Below are 15,928 nucleotides of genomic sequence, written 5' to 3' on the forward strand. Positions count from 1 at the left end.
TTATCGCGGAGGCCGCTTCGATAAGACCATCTCACGTTCCCTTAATGATTTCGATCGAGAGGATAACGGACACGTACAAAAGGAATAAATTCAGAAAAAATTAATGGAGAGAAAGGAGATGAAATTCAAAAGGGATTGAGATTTATATAGTTTCGGTGAATCGAGATTTCGGTGTCACCGCACAAAAATAGCCTCCATATATCCATTCGCAGCGATGAAGATCGGAAAACTGACTTGTGATACATTTTCCCTTCATCGACGATATCGAAAATTGAACGCGCGGAGATTATCCCATTTTGAAACTCTATTGCCACGTAATATTACATGGAGAGATTTAATTTACATTATTATATTATGATCATCGCAGATATACATTGCTGATTATTCGAGGGGTGCAAAACGCGCCGATATCGCAATTTGCGCAACTTCTCCCATCGGATATGGCCCGTTAATGCGCGAATAAATATCTCTGGTCGCGGGGCTAGATTTGAACGATGTAGTTTCGCTTAACAAAGCGCGAAAAGTCAATTTGAGTAACTAGAGTAAACGAACTAGTCCAGTAACTGGTCGACATGAGATCGCCTCGAGATGCAGAAATCAGGTCAAGGCGAGGTCGAGATAATATTCACGATATCGCATAAAGTATATTCTTATGTAAAATAGACGAAAATCATTAATGCGCGGCCGTGACAGTCGTCCTGTCGATCCGGTTTTTAGATTATTTACCTTGAGGTTTCTCAACGCAAATTGACATAAGCGAACTATAAGTACAGATCAAAATCTTTTTATTATTCTCTTAGTTAGTGAATATACTTACAGTTCCTAGAAAAACAAAATAAATAAAACTAACTAAATAAGAGAAATCCTATATTTGGTCAAAGCGAATCTTGGTGCTCAAATATTTCTGTGAATCTATATACATATCTGATTTTGCAAATCGCGCACGCCGAAATCTTTTTCGATCTTGAACCGCAATTATGAGCAGAATCAGTAATATCACTTATTAAATTGAAAAGTAATTTAATAACTTTTTTTTTTGATTCTAATAAGCATCTTTACAAAAATATTAATAATCTGATGTTAATTTAAAATTCTATGAATTTATTATGAAAAATATTGTCTCAGATAAATAAAATTATTGCAAAGTGTGTGCCAAATGTTAATAGAAACAAAGATTGATTCTATTAGGTATTAACTTACGCTGCTGTTTTGCTTAATGTGGATTTAATACGTTAATGAGCGAATTATTTCATAATGGATATATTAAATATTCGAACGACATAGGCAAATGATGCAAGTACACAAGGATATTATTTTTCAATTAATTTACGATGAATTTTCCTGCAAAACAAGTTCTATACAGGAGTTAATTATTAAGCTACTTAATGCTATATAGCACGAAAGTGTTTAAAGGATCAACTGGGAACCATTAAAACGCGGCAATTTGTGCTGAAATTGCTGCGTGGCTCGTGTTTCAACTAGAAATTGCAGACGGTATTAAACGTGCTAATACACGGTGTCATACGAATTTGTCTCGCTATCAAAGCGAAAACAAAAATTCATAAATGGAACTGTATCATTCAGAGTTAATAGTAACTTTTATTTCCATCGCTATTTCCAAGCGCGGATGTTTTATGATATTTTTAGACAGTAATTATTTTTAGACACTTTTCCACTGGCGAGAAACTTGTGTTTTACGTAATATACTCATTCTCGAAACACGGAAAAAAATGTAAAGAGTGAAGGTTAACTACACGCGAGACCGCTTTTTACGTTTGTAAAAAATTCTTTCCTTGCAGTAACCTAAATCGACTGAATATGCAGGAAGGGTTTTATCGTGCTTTAAAAGAATAAAGCGGTTTCTAGGTACTAAGAATATAAAGCTATCAGAATCATAATTTTTATTATTATTAAAAATATCAAAGATATGAATAATTAATACTTCAAATAAAATGAATATTTCCTTTGTAATTGATTAATATTTATATTTCATACACTAATATCTCGTTATCTAAATTAGTGTAAAATATTTACATTATTCGATTATATTATTATTGCTTAAGGAAAGATTCAAATAGATATATTATATAATTCGAAATTAGATTTAATGCAAGATGAATTCTATCGCACTTTTTTTTCTATTGGATAGGATATGAAGGAAGAATAATTTAAGAATCATCATCCTTCATTTCCAATTAATGCGATAGTACAGGGACGAGATATCAGTGACTGAAGAAAGATCCGGTGGCAAACGGCTTTATTTAAAGAATCGGCCATTAACAAAAGATCGTGACTGATGTTTGTATTCGCGTACCGTTTACGGTTTACCGTGAAGATTTTTCTTGGGTTTCCCTAATGATCGGTGTGTGCAGCCGATGCACTTCTCGCGTGCATTCGACGTGGACCGACCTAATTGCAGTCATCGATCAAAGACGCCGCACTAATTGCGAGAAGAACGATGTTATTTTCCACATTTAGAATGACGCTGTTACGAAGAGAAAAGAAGATAGAGGGGGAGAGAGAGAGAGAGAGAGAGAGAGAGAGAGAGAGGGAGAGAGAAAGATCCTTCTCTTGAGTTCGCTCGCGAGGTTGAATTTTAATGTATTCCACCCATTATGCATTCCGAACATGGCCGACGCGGGACATGGTGACGCAAACTTGCGCTATTAATCAAGATTCGTTTCTTGAGGGAGGGACGCGAACGGATTCAGTTCGTCCATTGTCCCAAGTTTCCTCCTTTGATTTTTTTGCAATCGAACCGAGTTGTACTTCCACGGTTCTTCATTAAACCTTCTATTATTCCTTTTTAGATTATAAAGTACTTAGAAAAATATGATGCTTCGTTCTGTCTCTAATTCTGTGTCTGTTGCAAATAATAATTTTTTTCTGCGTCGATCAGAAAAAAAAATCAATTAAACGCAGTGCCGATTATTGCAGCTTTTTCACGCGTACTTTCGCGACTCGAGTGGAATGTCGCGACAGTATAGTTCCCGAGCCGGCCAACATTCCCTGAAAAATGAATTCATTTTTTACAGCTCACCTCCCTATGCATCCCGTGGATGCGTATCCGGGCACGGGCTTGTTTATTTATTAAGCGCACTCAATTACGCTTCCACACCGGCCGTAAACAACGCCCTCGTTTGCAGCCCAGCTGCAATATAGGGTGGCTAAAATCATATACAATTCGATCTGTGTGTAAAAGTTATTTAAACATAACAAAACACACAAAAATTTACATGACTATTTATGATAACAGCTCTTTTTGTACATTGGGAGAAATTTCTGGTGTGTGTGTTGAAAATGGACAAACCAAGTAGATTTTAATTATGTCAATCAGAATTCCGGTTGAGATAATCGAATGTCCAATCATGATGACCGGAATTCTGATTGATATGATCAGAATTCTACTGGTTTATTTTTAATAAGAAATTTTTCTCAATAATAAAAATATTATTTTGAGATGGTGCTGAAAAATTGATTCAAAAGTATTAAAATTTTTTTTACTCTTGATTGATTCAAGCATTATTTATTTATTATATGAATATAGCCACCGTGGAAAATTTTAAAATTAGTATACATTATTGTTAAATGACAACATCGTCAAGTATTATTTAGAAATAAAAATATTTTGCTGTATTAAATGTCATTCTTCATATATATATATATTTCAAGATTTAAATATCCTCTCGCATTATCGATAAGAAATGAATCATACGTTACTTAAATATTCATTGCATCTTATTTAGCCACCCTGTGTGTATATTTGCTACCGCGATATTCACGGTTTTCGAAGCGCAGAGAAGTACGATCTCTGGAATAATTTAGGGGCATAATTTACGAAAAACAAACGACACGGCAGCTGTGTTATAGTCAGCGGAATATCTTCCTAATTTAAATTACCTTCAGGTACTTTTCGCCGCATATTACCAACGATACGCAAACGCAAAGTTTGCTACGTTACATTTGCATGTGCACGTCACTGATGCGCGCGCTGCGCACAGATACACGTGTGATGGAGAACAGAAAGTCAGAGAGCAATACAATTTTGCATAATGGCACTTTAACTTTAATCTTTTTTATGGCTTTCCTAATGGGCCATTAAGCATACCTTTTTATTTTTGCTCTCTCTCTTTCTCTCAACTCTTTTTCAAATATGATATCCGTCTTTTCATGAGAAAGATCCCTTTTGCTCTTTGATGTATCTCTTTGCAAAGCGCTCTCTTATCCCGATGTACTGTTTCTTCAGCAAAGTATTGTTTTGGAAAATAAAATACAGTATGTATTGCCGTTCAGAGAATACGAAATGCATTATTCATCCTTTAGACTGAAACTTTTAACGGAAGTCATAAATGTAGCAAGTTGAATACGAATAAGTGTGAATGAAGAGTGAACTTCAAAAGAAAATCCAGCTAAGTTTATTATTTTCTACTGCACCACATAGAAAAACTTACTTTTAATTTCAGAATTCTATTCTTGTGTGGATATATGGTAATACTTCCTTTAATCCTGGCAGCGAGATGGAAATTTTTCGCGTAAAAAAGATATTACGGTAGTTTCAATTGGGAAAAATCTACCAATTAATCCTAATGCTTTGAATATTCAATCTTTGCATTCTATGCTCGTCCTATGAGTAGAACAGTACATTTTGCATATATGAAATGAATATAAAAAAAGAAGTAAAAGCCCTTGTTGTATGAGAAAGTATCTGGGTTTTAATTTTCAAATTGCGTTGTTCCAATGCAACCGTTATTAAAAGGACGACATTTTTAACAGGATCCGCTTATATTCTTTTTCTTGTATTCCCGTCCTGCTGGATTAATTTGCGTCCTGGGACCCGGGAACAGGCGGTAAAGTTCTAATTTCGTAACTTGTAATTAACTTGGCCCGCGAAGCTAACTTCGTTCGCGAAAAAAGAGATGTGGTAGCTGCAGAGTTGGCGGAAAAATCTGTTTTTTAATTACAAATTCAAATAACGTAATTAACTCATTATCGACGAGCGTACTTATTGTAAAATTTTCGCTTTATCTTCGATAAGAATCAAGACGAGAGAGTTTATATAATTGGAAGAAAAGTCAAATATTGAATCCTATTAGAGAAAATTTTGTAAAACATGCGAAATGTAATAATTGCAAAACAAATTGTTTCGTAACTAATTATTTTGCAATTAATAAAGTAATTAAGTTGTACACATCATTAACGGTAGATAAAAAATTACAAAATTTTTTTCTTTAGGAAAAATACATACATCTATTGTACTGAGAGAAAAATGATTTTTTTTTTTTATATTTGTGACTATAATTACATGTTATCACAGTTATTACAACAAAAAACTCCAAAACCAGGGCGAATGAGAGTCAGCGTGGTAATTAATACGTAATCTTAATTCTTCAATCCAAAAAAATAGATTCTTTATTCTAAAAAATAGAACGTTTCAGTTCACTTTGGAACCATCTTCAGCCAAACAAATTTAAAATATCAATCCCTTCATGTCAAAGAAAAAATCACCATCAAATTAGCAGATTTGATGTTCTAATCCCGAGATATAAAAGGAATTCATCTCTTAACATTGGATCAACTAATTACCATTAATATTCACTAAAAAGTATATCAATTTAATAAAAGCATGTTGATCGCAGCTCGAACGGAACATGACTCAAACGGTTATTATTGCTATAATAATGCCAATTGTATTAGTCTATCAACAAATATATAGATATAGTTGGCATTGGAAAGTGATCATAAATTATAATTATTATTTCCATAAATAACTGATCCAATTACTATAATTTAACTATATTTTATAATTATTGTTTGGGTTAATAATATTTTATGTTATTGCTCCAAAAATGACTATAAATTATCGTTAAACTATAATAATCGAAATCACATTTTTATGATGATAATAATAATTATAATTTATAATCACTTTAGGTATATATATTTGTTGATAAAACTGTATGTGTTATTATTACTGATATTGTAGTAATAACCATTATAATCAGTAGTCACAAATACCAAAATTTTTTTCTCAGTGTAGAGATGGTGAAAGCGAAAGGTCATGTTGTTATAAATAAAAAATATTATAAATTCTTGTCTTCAATAATATTATTCATTACTATAATAGATTTCCGAAAATAGATGGTTTTAATTATCGTCGTTTCACCTTTCGTCAAACTTGTTGAGACGTCGGTCGATGATGATAGCGGGGCGTGGTCGCGAGAGAGGTTTCGTGGAACAGGAAGTTGTGACAATATCGCTTCAACGTGTCATTAATTGAGCCACCCACGAATAGCGGGGCTTGGAATATACCTATTCGCGAGCGAAGTTACACCCCTGCCGACTGAGAGAGTAAGGCCTGGTCATTAACGGATGAACTTCGAAAGGCGGTCTCGTAAATCCGCCAAAGCCTCTGCCGCCGCAGACCCCTTAATACACAGCTCTTGCAAATATCTCGAGATATTGATAATGGAGGTGGGAGAAGATCCGCAGCATCTTCTATGTTTCAGCACCGACGCGCCACTAAATACCTCCCGCTAGATATGCGGGGTATTACGGAATGTTTCTCTCCCCTCTCCATATACAGCTTTCAATTAATCCATAGGCACCTACGAGGTTCAATGTTAATTTAATAAAGTTAAAATCCCCCGTTATTGATATCAACCAACTATTAGGTACATATGATATTACAATAATGAATATCTTTTAAAATGAATAGGAAATTGCTAAACAATGAATAAATTATGCAATAAATTTGTGATGTCGAGAAGAAACGTCGAGAAGAAACGTAGTTTAAAAACATTATGTTAGCCTAATAACAATGCTATTTTCTTATGATAATGACACTCCACGAATTTTTTGAAGAAAGAATTGCGTATATAGATACGCAGGAAGATGAAAATATCTGAGAAGATGGAAATAACTAAGCTACTAAATTTTTCATAATGCAATTGTAATATCTATGTTGTTCTCTCGTTGAGCGAAATGGAAAAACAAGAATCACGTTACTTCAGGTAAATTGCTGATACAACTTTAATATGCGCAACTTTTTATCAAAGTAATTACCTGTGCAAAGAATTCTGAATGATCAGCACATTATATTACAGTAGTGTAACCACGTTTTACTTCTTACGTAAGTATGCAACAGTGTTGAATGCGCTTTCGCGTTATCGTTTGAAGGTAATTGTTAACCGATGAGTATCAGTATAAATTTTTCCCACCAATTCTCGAAAATATATCATTGTATTTTTTTCTAACATAATCGGGACGTAGCATCAACGTTGCACCATACGCGTGTATTTCCGGCGGAAAAAATCGTTTTACTTCATTCGAAGCCGAAGGCAAATTTGTTCTACTTCGTGCACGCGGGTTTTGCGGAGCTTTTAGTTTTCACGTTTGCTTCCGTCGGCAGCGCCGGTAAGCCGCTGCTCTTCTTTTCGGTCTAACCTGACGGCTGTTGGCCCAGACAAAGGCTTAAGCTTGTAGTCACGTCGGCTTCATGCTAACTTTTAGAGTGTCTTCAACAGCATACATGCAATTTTCCATTTAGTTGTCAGGCGTAAACATTGTAGTTGAAAAATCTACGTATTCTTATACGCTCGTGCTCGATTCTGCTTGGACGAGTCGAATCTTTAAATCAAAATTGTACGTTTTTCAAGTTGCCAAATTTTACGTTATTGACCATTTATTACACAGAAAAAAAAACTAAATTTAAGTAAATATTTTTTAATAAAAATTATTTACTAAATGTAAACATATATTTATTTGATACAAGAATTATTAATTTGATTTAAGTATCATTATATTTTATTGAGCAAATATTTATTTGCTCGAAATAAATGTTTACTTGCGACTATTCAAAGAAATATTTACTCAGATTTAGCTAATTTTTTTTTCAGTGTAACTACTAATATATTAATAATAATTGATAATTAAAATTTAAGTTGATAAATTGAAAAATGTATAGTTTTATTTCATTGGCTCAAGCAGAGATCTACGAGCGTATTATAAAACATAAATTTTACAGAATTTTAAATTTTTACATAATATTAAAATTGTAGATTTTAATACAATTATTTTTTAAAAAATAATCAAACCTACAATTTTACTAACATCAAATATGCATTATATTTGGAAATTTAAAACTGTAATAATGATACTTTTAAAATATGTAAATTTTATTACTCTTAAAATATGCAAATTGTATTAATTGTCAATTAACTCTTGTAATCATGAGCTTGTAATTATAATAAAACGTTTATATATAATTACTCATTCTTTACTGCATTTTGATACGTTATGTAAAACACGTTTCATTATCTATCTACATAATAAATGTCCAACTGTGTTGAATTACAAATTGCAATCCCACGTGATTACGTAAAAGCAGACTGTGAGATAAAATGTGCAAAGATTCATTGAAACAAAAATAAAGCTTTTCCATTCGGCGAATGACAGGTGAAGGATTGTTTCCCTATCATTCCAACTCTCACATGTTCGCGATTAGGCCTGTGTGCAAGTAATGATAACGTCGACTTGAACTTCTTTACAGCATGATATCGTTCCCGAGAATTTGTGCAATGCTTACCATAGAATTTCGCAAGTTTCCGGAAGCTGTGCAGCCTCGTCGAGGCGCCAGGGAAGAGAACGGCTGAGGAGGGGGGACGCGGTACTAACTAAGAGAGTTACCGTAAAGTGTTGCAGCGTTAAGTTGACCGAATTTATGTTAGTTGCCCTCGTTCTGGCCGTAACCACGACCAGTTATGGCGTATAATATTGTAAAGTATCATGGCTTTTCGAAAAGCGCAGGATAACATGGGACGGTATATTCCGAATTTCTACCTAGATTTGCGATAATAGATGTTATATATACGTCAAAGGAAAATAACATAATTTCTTGTTCCTCTCTGTTTTGTAGATATTTATATTATACATGGATATACGCAACGACAGACATTATGAAACAAAAGCGAAACTCATGGTACGATATATGATTCCACCTGGTTAGTTTAATAAAAGCGATGTTGGCTTTATCTCTCGTGCTTATCGCTACAGGATTATATGGTTTAGCCAAATCATGTAATCTGTGAAAATTCTACGTGACTGAACCGATAAATAATTTCATCTTCATTCATGTTTTATCTGTCATATAACCGTTATCAAATTTTTTCCACGTCAGTAAATGTTTGAAATAAAAAATTTCGATTTCTACTTTATAATTCGAACATATCATTTGCATCTGCACTAGTCTCATTTATTTACCGTTTTTCTGTGAATCATAACAGAATATATTTAACGTATTTAATTGCGATATTAATTATATCATAATTAAATTGTTTAATTTACAATTTAACGCAGTTCTTTTTGCGTTTATTTACGAACGCTCAAAGTGAGAAACTCTCCGCTGAGTAGTTGAAACGAGTTTAAATGCGCGCACTCTTTTTTCTGCATGTGCAATAAATCGTTACGAGCACTTACAACTGATAGAAACTTCAATAGATGATGATTTGAAAGTATTCACTCAAATGAGATCGTACCATTCGCGAAATTCTCAACATTGAAAGCTTCGAGATGCCGACAGACATTTTCAAGTTTCATCATCTCGTGCATATTTCAGTTCGCTTCCGCTTTACTTTATTTTTATCTTTTTATCGGAACAGCGTACATTTACTAGTATATCTGTTTTGCTTCCTTTCCACTTATGTTAAATATGATATTACTTTTGACATCAAATATCAGTAAATCCTTCTACTCTATTCTCCATCTTTGATTTCTTATCTTTCAAGCTTTTCGACATATTTCTTAGTTTTCAACAGATTGTACTTTTCCTTTTTCTAACTTATAACACAATTGATTTAAGAAAGAAACATACACTTATTTATACACAATTTGAATATCTATTTTATCTATATTAAAAATTGTTACGGATTTAATCAAGTATATTACAGGTTTTTATTTTATATGTAACTTATTAAGTACACTGAATGTGTATATAATTTATCGGACGTCTCTCGTATACGCGTAAAGTTCTAATTAATGTTCCGTTAATTACCATTTATCTTTTCTTGGAATATAGCATTACTAGATGAAAATTATGCCATTCTTTAACTGGTAATTAATTATCTCGCCGACACCGAGAATAAGATGTATCGAATTACTAATAAATGTACAAACTCAGGAGCCATGTCGTGTTAATAAAGACTGAATTACAGCTGCCTCACGTTCGTAAAGTGAACTAAAGTAATGAAGAACATTAAGTTCTCTCGCTTTACCTTTTCAGTGCGCAAGTATACGTGACGCATCGTGTGATATTAAATTTCGTTCAAAGTTTGCTTAAACATTAACTTTGTGTATAAAATATTAAAAATATCAGCGAAAAACACATAAACATTATCTTATCTTGTCTGAAATAGCGAACGTAAACAATTGGCTTCAATTTAATAGTTTTTTATTTCGAAACATATTAACTCCACTATTTTTAACTATAGTAAATTTAATTGATTAATTAAATATCGTAAATTAGCTGACATATAAATATATTTTGATTAAATTTATTTCATCTAAATTTTATCTATAAATTCCTACCGGAAAATGATTGTAGCTTTATTGATCTTACACGAATAAAACACAGATCTATAGATCTGAAAATAATTTTATTGAATCATCGAAATAATTAGGTATGTTGGAAACTAAAAAATGATGGACAATGTTGCAAAAAATTTTGACATTCTAGCAATCAGTATGAATTTGTAATAAAATTACTTTAATGGTCCAATAAAATTATTTTCTATATTCAGTAAAATTTTAGATATTTTAATATAATTCTTTCTGTGTACTTAATCAATTAATGGCAACTATTCAAAACATCATAATTTAAGTTATAATTAAAGTTATAATTTAAAAAATGAGATTCGACGAATATATCGCTCATTTCATAATTAGAAGAATTATAGCAATTAATCTGATATTTATACGGATTAATTTTTACTAGATCAACGAGCCATTTGAAATAAGAGAACTGCGCATTCGCGATAAGATTCTTGCTGATTCGAGCTCCTCACACGGATTTATATTCGCTCGAGTCGACCGCTGCCATGGAAATATTCAGTTCAATCGTACGATCTGTAGGTCGATAAATCCGCAGTCGAGGGGGCTGACCGAGATTGAGTCATTAGTTACGGGGATAAGACTAATGACCCAATCCCTCGAACGCGATAAATCAGTTTCCCAAGCGGGTGAACTTATTCGGCTTACATCGGCCAACCCGCTGTAACCGAGTGTAATGGCGAACATTCAGCCCGAGGTACGAGTAACGTACTGGCGGGCAGCGTGTAGTAAATTCGCAGTTATGAGCTGGTTCTGGGAGTACTCCCGCCAGTGATTTACGTGGTACCATACGGCTGACACGGTAACGCGTTTAACGGTGTTACGTCTCGAGTGTCACTTCGAATGGAGAATTAATACCGTGATCCTCCGTGGATCATCCCCTCAAAATCTCAGGAAACTTCGTCTGTTCGTCTTGCCTTTTCTAATAATTTGTCCTCAAGACTTATTTAAACGCTATCATGCTGCATCACGATAAATATTTTGCTAAGATGAAATATCCGAAAGGGGACTAGCAACATTTTATCGTAAAATTATTTTACCTAAATTGTAATTCATTTGCAGGGCTCGGTCTTATCTCAAATAAATTTATTTAAAATATGTATTTTAAATAAAAAAAAAAATTAAAACGTTATTTAGTATTGATTATTTTAAATAACTTCTTCTGGCCTATTTCTTATTTAATATTTTAAATAAATTTTTGGAATTTGCACTGAGAAAAATTTCCAGACTTTATCCGTTCAAAATGAAACAAACGGATATTTCCGATAGATTTTGATCGTGTTTATAAGACTGTATTTAAAAAATTTTATCTGATAGTCCTAAAATTTCATCGGACAGTCCTATAAATACGATCAAAATCTATCGGAAATATCCATTTGTTACATTTTGAACGGATAAAGTCTGGAAATTTTTCTCAGTGTATTTTATATTTTTTATTTTAAATGAGTTGTATCTGTTTTTTATCAATTTTGTATTTTAAATAATTTTCTGGAACCTAACTTATATTTTTTAATTTAAATAAATTGTATCAATTATGTTACCGATCCGTCAATAAAAGTGACGATGAGTAATTAAATTATAGTATATTTATGATGAAGTATAGCATGTGTGGGATACAAGATATACCAACATATGATCCATGTTTCAATTTTCCACCTGTGATTCGCGAAGAGTTAGTACTATTAAATATGTACATTCATAATAATATGTATATTCATATATTCAAATAAACAAAAAATCATTAAAATATTTTGTATTTACTATTTGAAACGTTTATTTAAAGTACAATTTCATATTTTATATTTTAAGTAAGTTTTCGAAATCAATTTCTTATTTAAAATAAGAAATTGCCTTCGGAAATTTATTTTTTAAATAAAAGATAAACTATTTTAAATAAAAGTTATTCTATATTTTAAATAAATTAATGTATTTTAGGGTCCTATTTCTTATTTTATATTTTAAATAATTTTTTGTGACCTATTTTTATTTAATATTTTAAATAAGTTCTTGGAACCTATTTTATATTTTTTATTTCAAATAAGATTCGTATCAGTTACTTTACCGATTCCTACAATTTTATATTTTAAATAAGTTTTTAAAACTTATTTTATATTTTTTATTATAAATAAGTCATATCAGTTATTATACCGAGCCCTGTCCATTTGACACGTTCATTCGATTTCGCACGTTTCTTCGCGATTAATTATTATCTTAGCGTATGCGAGATCACGTTTGCGCCATTAATTCTTGTCTCAGTAAGTGCTTTCCGACAAAACGATAATATATTGAAGATATTATGATATTCGGTCCAGATAATATATGATTCATCTAAAGTATATGTATATTTCTCGACGAAACCATTACTGTCATTTTCTTAATTATTTAACTTACGTAATGGCATATATAATCTTTATTTTGAACCGTTGCTAAAGATTATTTATTTTCTAAGATTCTGAATGTAATTATCTACGAATCGATTGCGCGAAATCATTCACACTTTCAGAATGTCTACAGACAACTTTGTTAAAGATGAAATGAAAAATGTGTTTTTTCATCATATATACCAAGATGAAGTTTTCAATTTATTTTATATGCAAAAAAAGGATGGCTACATTTATTAAATAAAAAAAATTTATTAAACATAATAACTTATTTTGGGATAATTATGTCAGATTTACGATTTAATGTTAGTTTTAATACTTTAAATAATTGAAATAAATAAATATATATAAGCACAATAAATACAGTATAATAATATCAATAAATAAATATGCAAATGATACACGATTATATATAGGTACAATAAAATTTGCAAAAACTTTTGCAAGAATCCTGGTGAATATTCCTCGTGTGGTAAAAATATATAATGTTTTGCCGAGAATAGTTTTCAACTTGCAACGATTCAAGATCACATTAACTGTTCCTAGTAATCGCGATTTATTACCATTAAGTACAGCTCATCCGAATGTACGTCGTAGAAAGATCATTTCGCATGACCGACGTATATGCGTTTTATACATGAAGATAATATGAATTTTGCGGTTAGTCTTGACAATTATCTCTTGTAGTTATCTCTCTTGTAGTTATTATTGCAACTATAATTAGATCTAAGTGTATCATACATGATAACTTTTTTGTACATACAAATATAAATTGTTTAATCAATATTGATTTGTTGATTCTTCATCATGAATTAATCGATAACGACAACATTTGCAGGGAAGATTCACAGTCAACGATATGCAAAAGAATAATCTATTACATGATTAAATGTAAAATATTGACTTGTTATTGCAAATTCGCGGAAAAATTCGCGCATTTTCTATTAACGTAAAAAATAAGCACTCCAACTACATCTGAAATTTGAAAGTTAATTCCAATATGTGTAAATATAAAATGTAAATTTTTAATCTTTAAAATAAAGAATATATGTACGGAAACTATGTAGCATAATTGCTAACGTATATAAAAATCGCCTTTTTATTTAAACAACATGTATTCTCGATTGGGAAAGCAAACGATTTCCAGTATGTAGGTTTTAATCTTAGATGAATAATTTTAAATAGGATTCGGTTTGCCTACAAAATCGTCAATGTAATTAAGACACCGAAGTTAACTAATTCTTAAAAAATGGCGCATTATATTACAATAATACGAGAATTTTATTGCAACTAAATATTTAATACGCAATTACGGTTACTGAAAAGTTTTAAAATGACAGATTTTAAAGACAAAGATATCTTGCACTGTTTTTGTACTGATAACATATATGACAAAACATATATGATTATAATACTAAATATTTATATGGATTGTGTACAACGTTTATATTCTTCTATTCTGTGTTTTCTATTTAGACTCGTTTCTTATATTTATTTTTAAACTTCTCATGTATGTTCCTTCACATCCTCGCATTCTTTCTCGAACCGGTAGTCACAACAGTGTAAGTAATGTAATGCGACACGCAGTTTATAACATATTTGCGTGTGTTCGATCATGAGAAGCACATGTATTTGTGTTCAATTGTGCGTCTACATGGTGTTCGTCGCCGCCGTCGTCGCAGCTGACCAAGGTAAATCGTAAAGAAAAATCAATATCTCATTTTCTATCGCTTGAGTCATTATGTTTTAACTATTTTTAGAACATAACACTTCTATATAAGATTAATTAAATATTACATCAATAAACTGATAATATAATTAGTATTAGAAAAAATATAGAAAACCTATGTGATTTGAATTAATTTCACTCGTTTATAATTGTTAACAACTTTTCGATATTTTCTTTTCCGTAAAGACACATCTGAATGTCCGGGTCCATTGACATATTACAAGGATCTCATGTGCGCGCCAATATACGACGATGAGAACAATTGCCCGAAAAAGTTTAACTGTAGTCATATCAAACGAAGATCTAGGGAAAAGTGTTACATAAACGGTCGTACATATAGACCCAAACAATTCCTTTACGATAAAGATTCAAACGTTTGCGATACCTCATGTATTTGCAGAGTCTCATCTGTCGAGAATCAAATGTAAGTATGACATCGAAATAAATAAATTAAATTATTTAATTGTAAATCAGGTACATTATTTTTAATAATTAACAGTATATACATATATATATAACTTATCGAGCAAAATAACCTTATATTATGAATAAACAATATAAAGATAAACAATATATATATATGACCGTATATTTGAGAAACTCAATTAATATTAGGGTGTAACGGCCTATTACGGTTAGAGCTGGATCTTCGTTGCTTTTTAAATAATTCAATTTTGAATTACTAATATATACTATATATGTACTTGCATATATACCATATTGTAGTCTTTTTCAAACTGCGCGCCGAATTTTTTCCGGACTACATATAAAGATAAAATATAAAGAAAATAATAACAATGCACATACACGCATATCACGATTTTAAACTTATTTGTCATATGATAAAGATAAAATAGCTATAAAGAAAATAATAACAATGCACATACACGCATATCACGATTTTAAACTTATTTGTCATATGTGCCATAAAAAAAGCTAAATTTTATATTTAGAAAACATTATCATTTTGTAATATGCAATTTGATATATTTTTGTAAAAATAGCTGAGTATTTTCTTTATATCAGTTACTTATTAAAAATAATTTTTCGTAAAAGTATTGCTATTTATTTCATATTTCAGACGAGATGATGTTATTTAATTTAAATTACATATTATCATATTATGCTTTTCATATTTGAAGTGATTTGTCTTTATTTGTAATAGCTACTTGACGGATTTCTGATTATCGTTACACGTCACTTATTTTTTTATAAA

General features: G+C 31.2%; 1 protein-coding gene across 1 annotated transcript in view; it reads left to right on the plus strand.

The window, feature by feature from the left end:
• Nucleotides 1-15,928, plus strand: part of LOC108767536 (uncharacterized) — a 128,449-nt gene that overhangs the window by 20,597 nt on the left and 91,924 nt on the right. The gene's annotated exons all lie outside the window — the stretch shown is intronic.

The sequence above is a fragment of the Trachymyrmex cornetzi genome, unplaced genomic scaffold, assembly GCF_001594075.2.
Source record: "Trachymyrmex cornetzi isolate Tcor2-1 unplaced genomic scaffold, Tcor1.1 scaffold687, whole genome shotgun sequence".
NCBI lineage: Eukaryota > Metazoa > Arthropoda > Insecta > Hymenoptera > Formicidae > Trachymyrmex > Trachymyrmex cornetzi.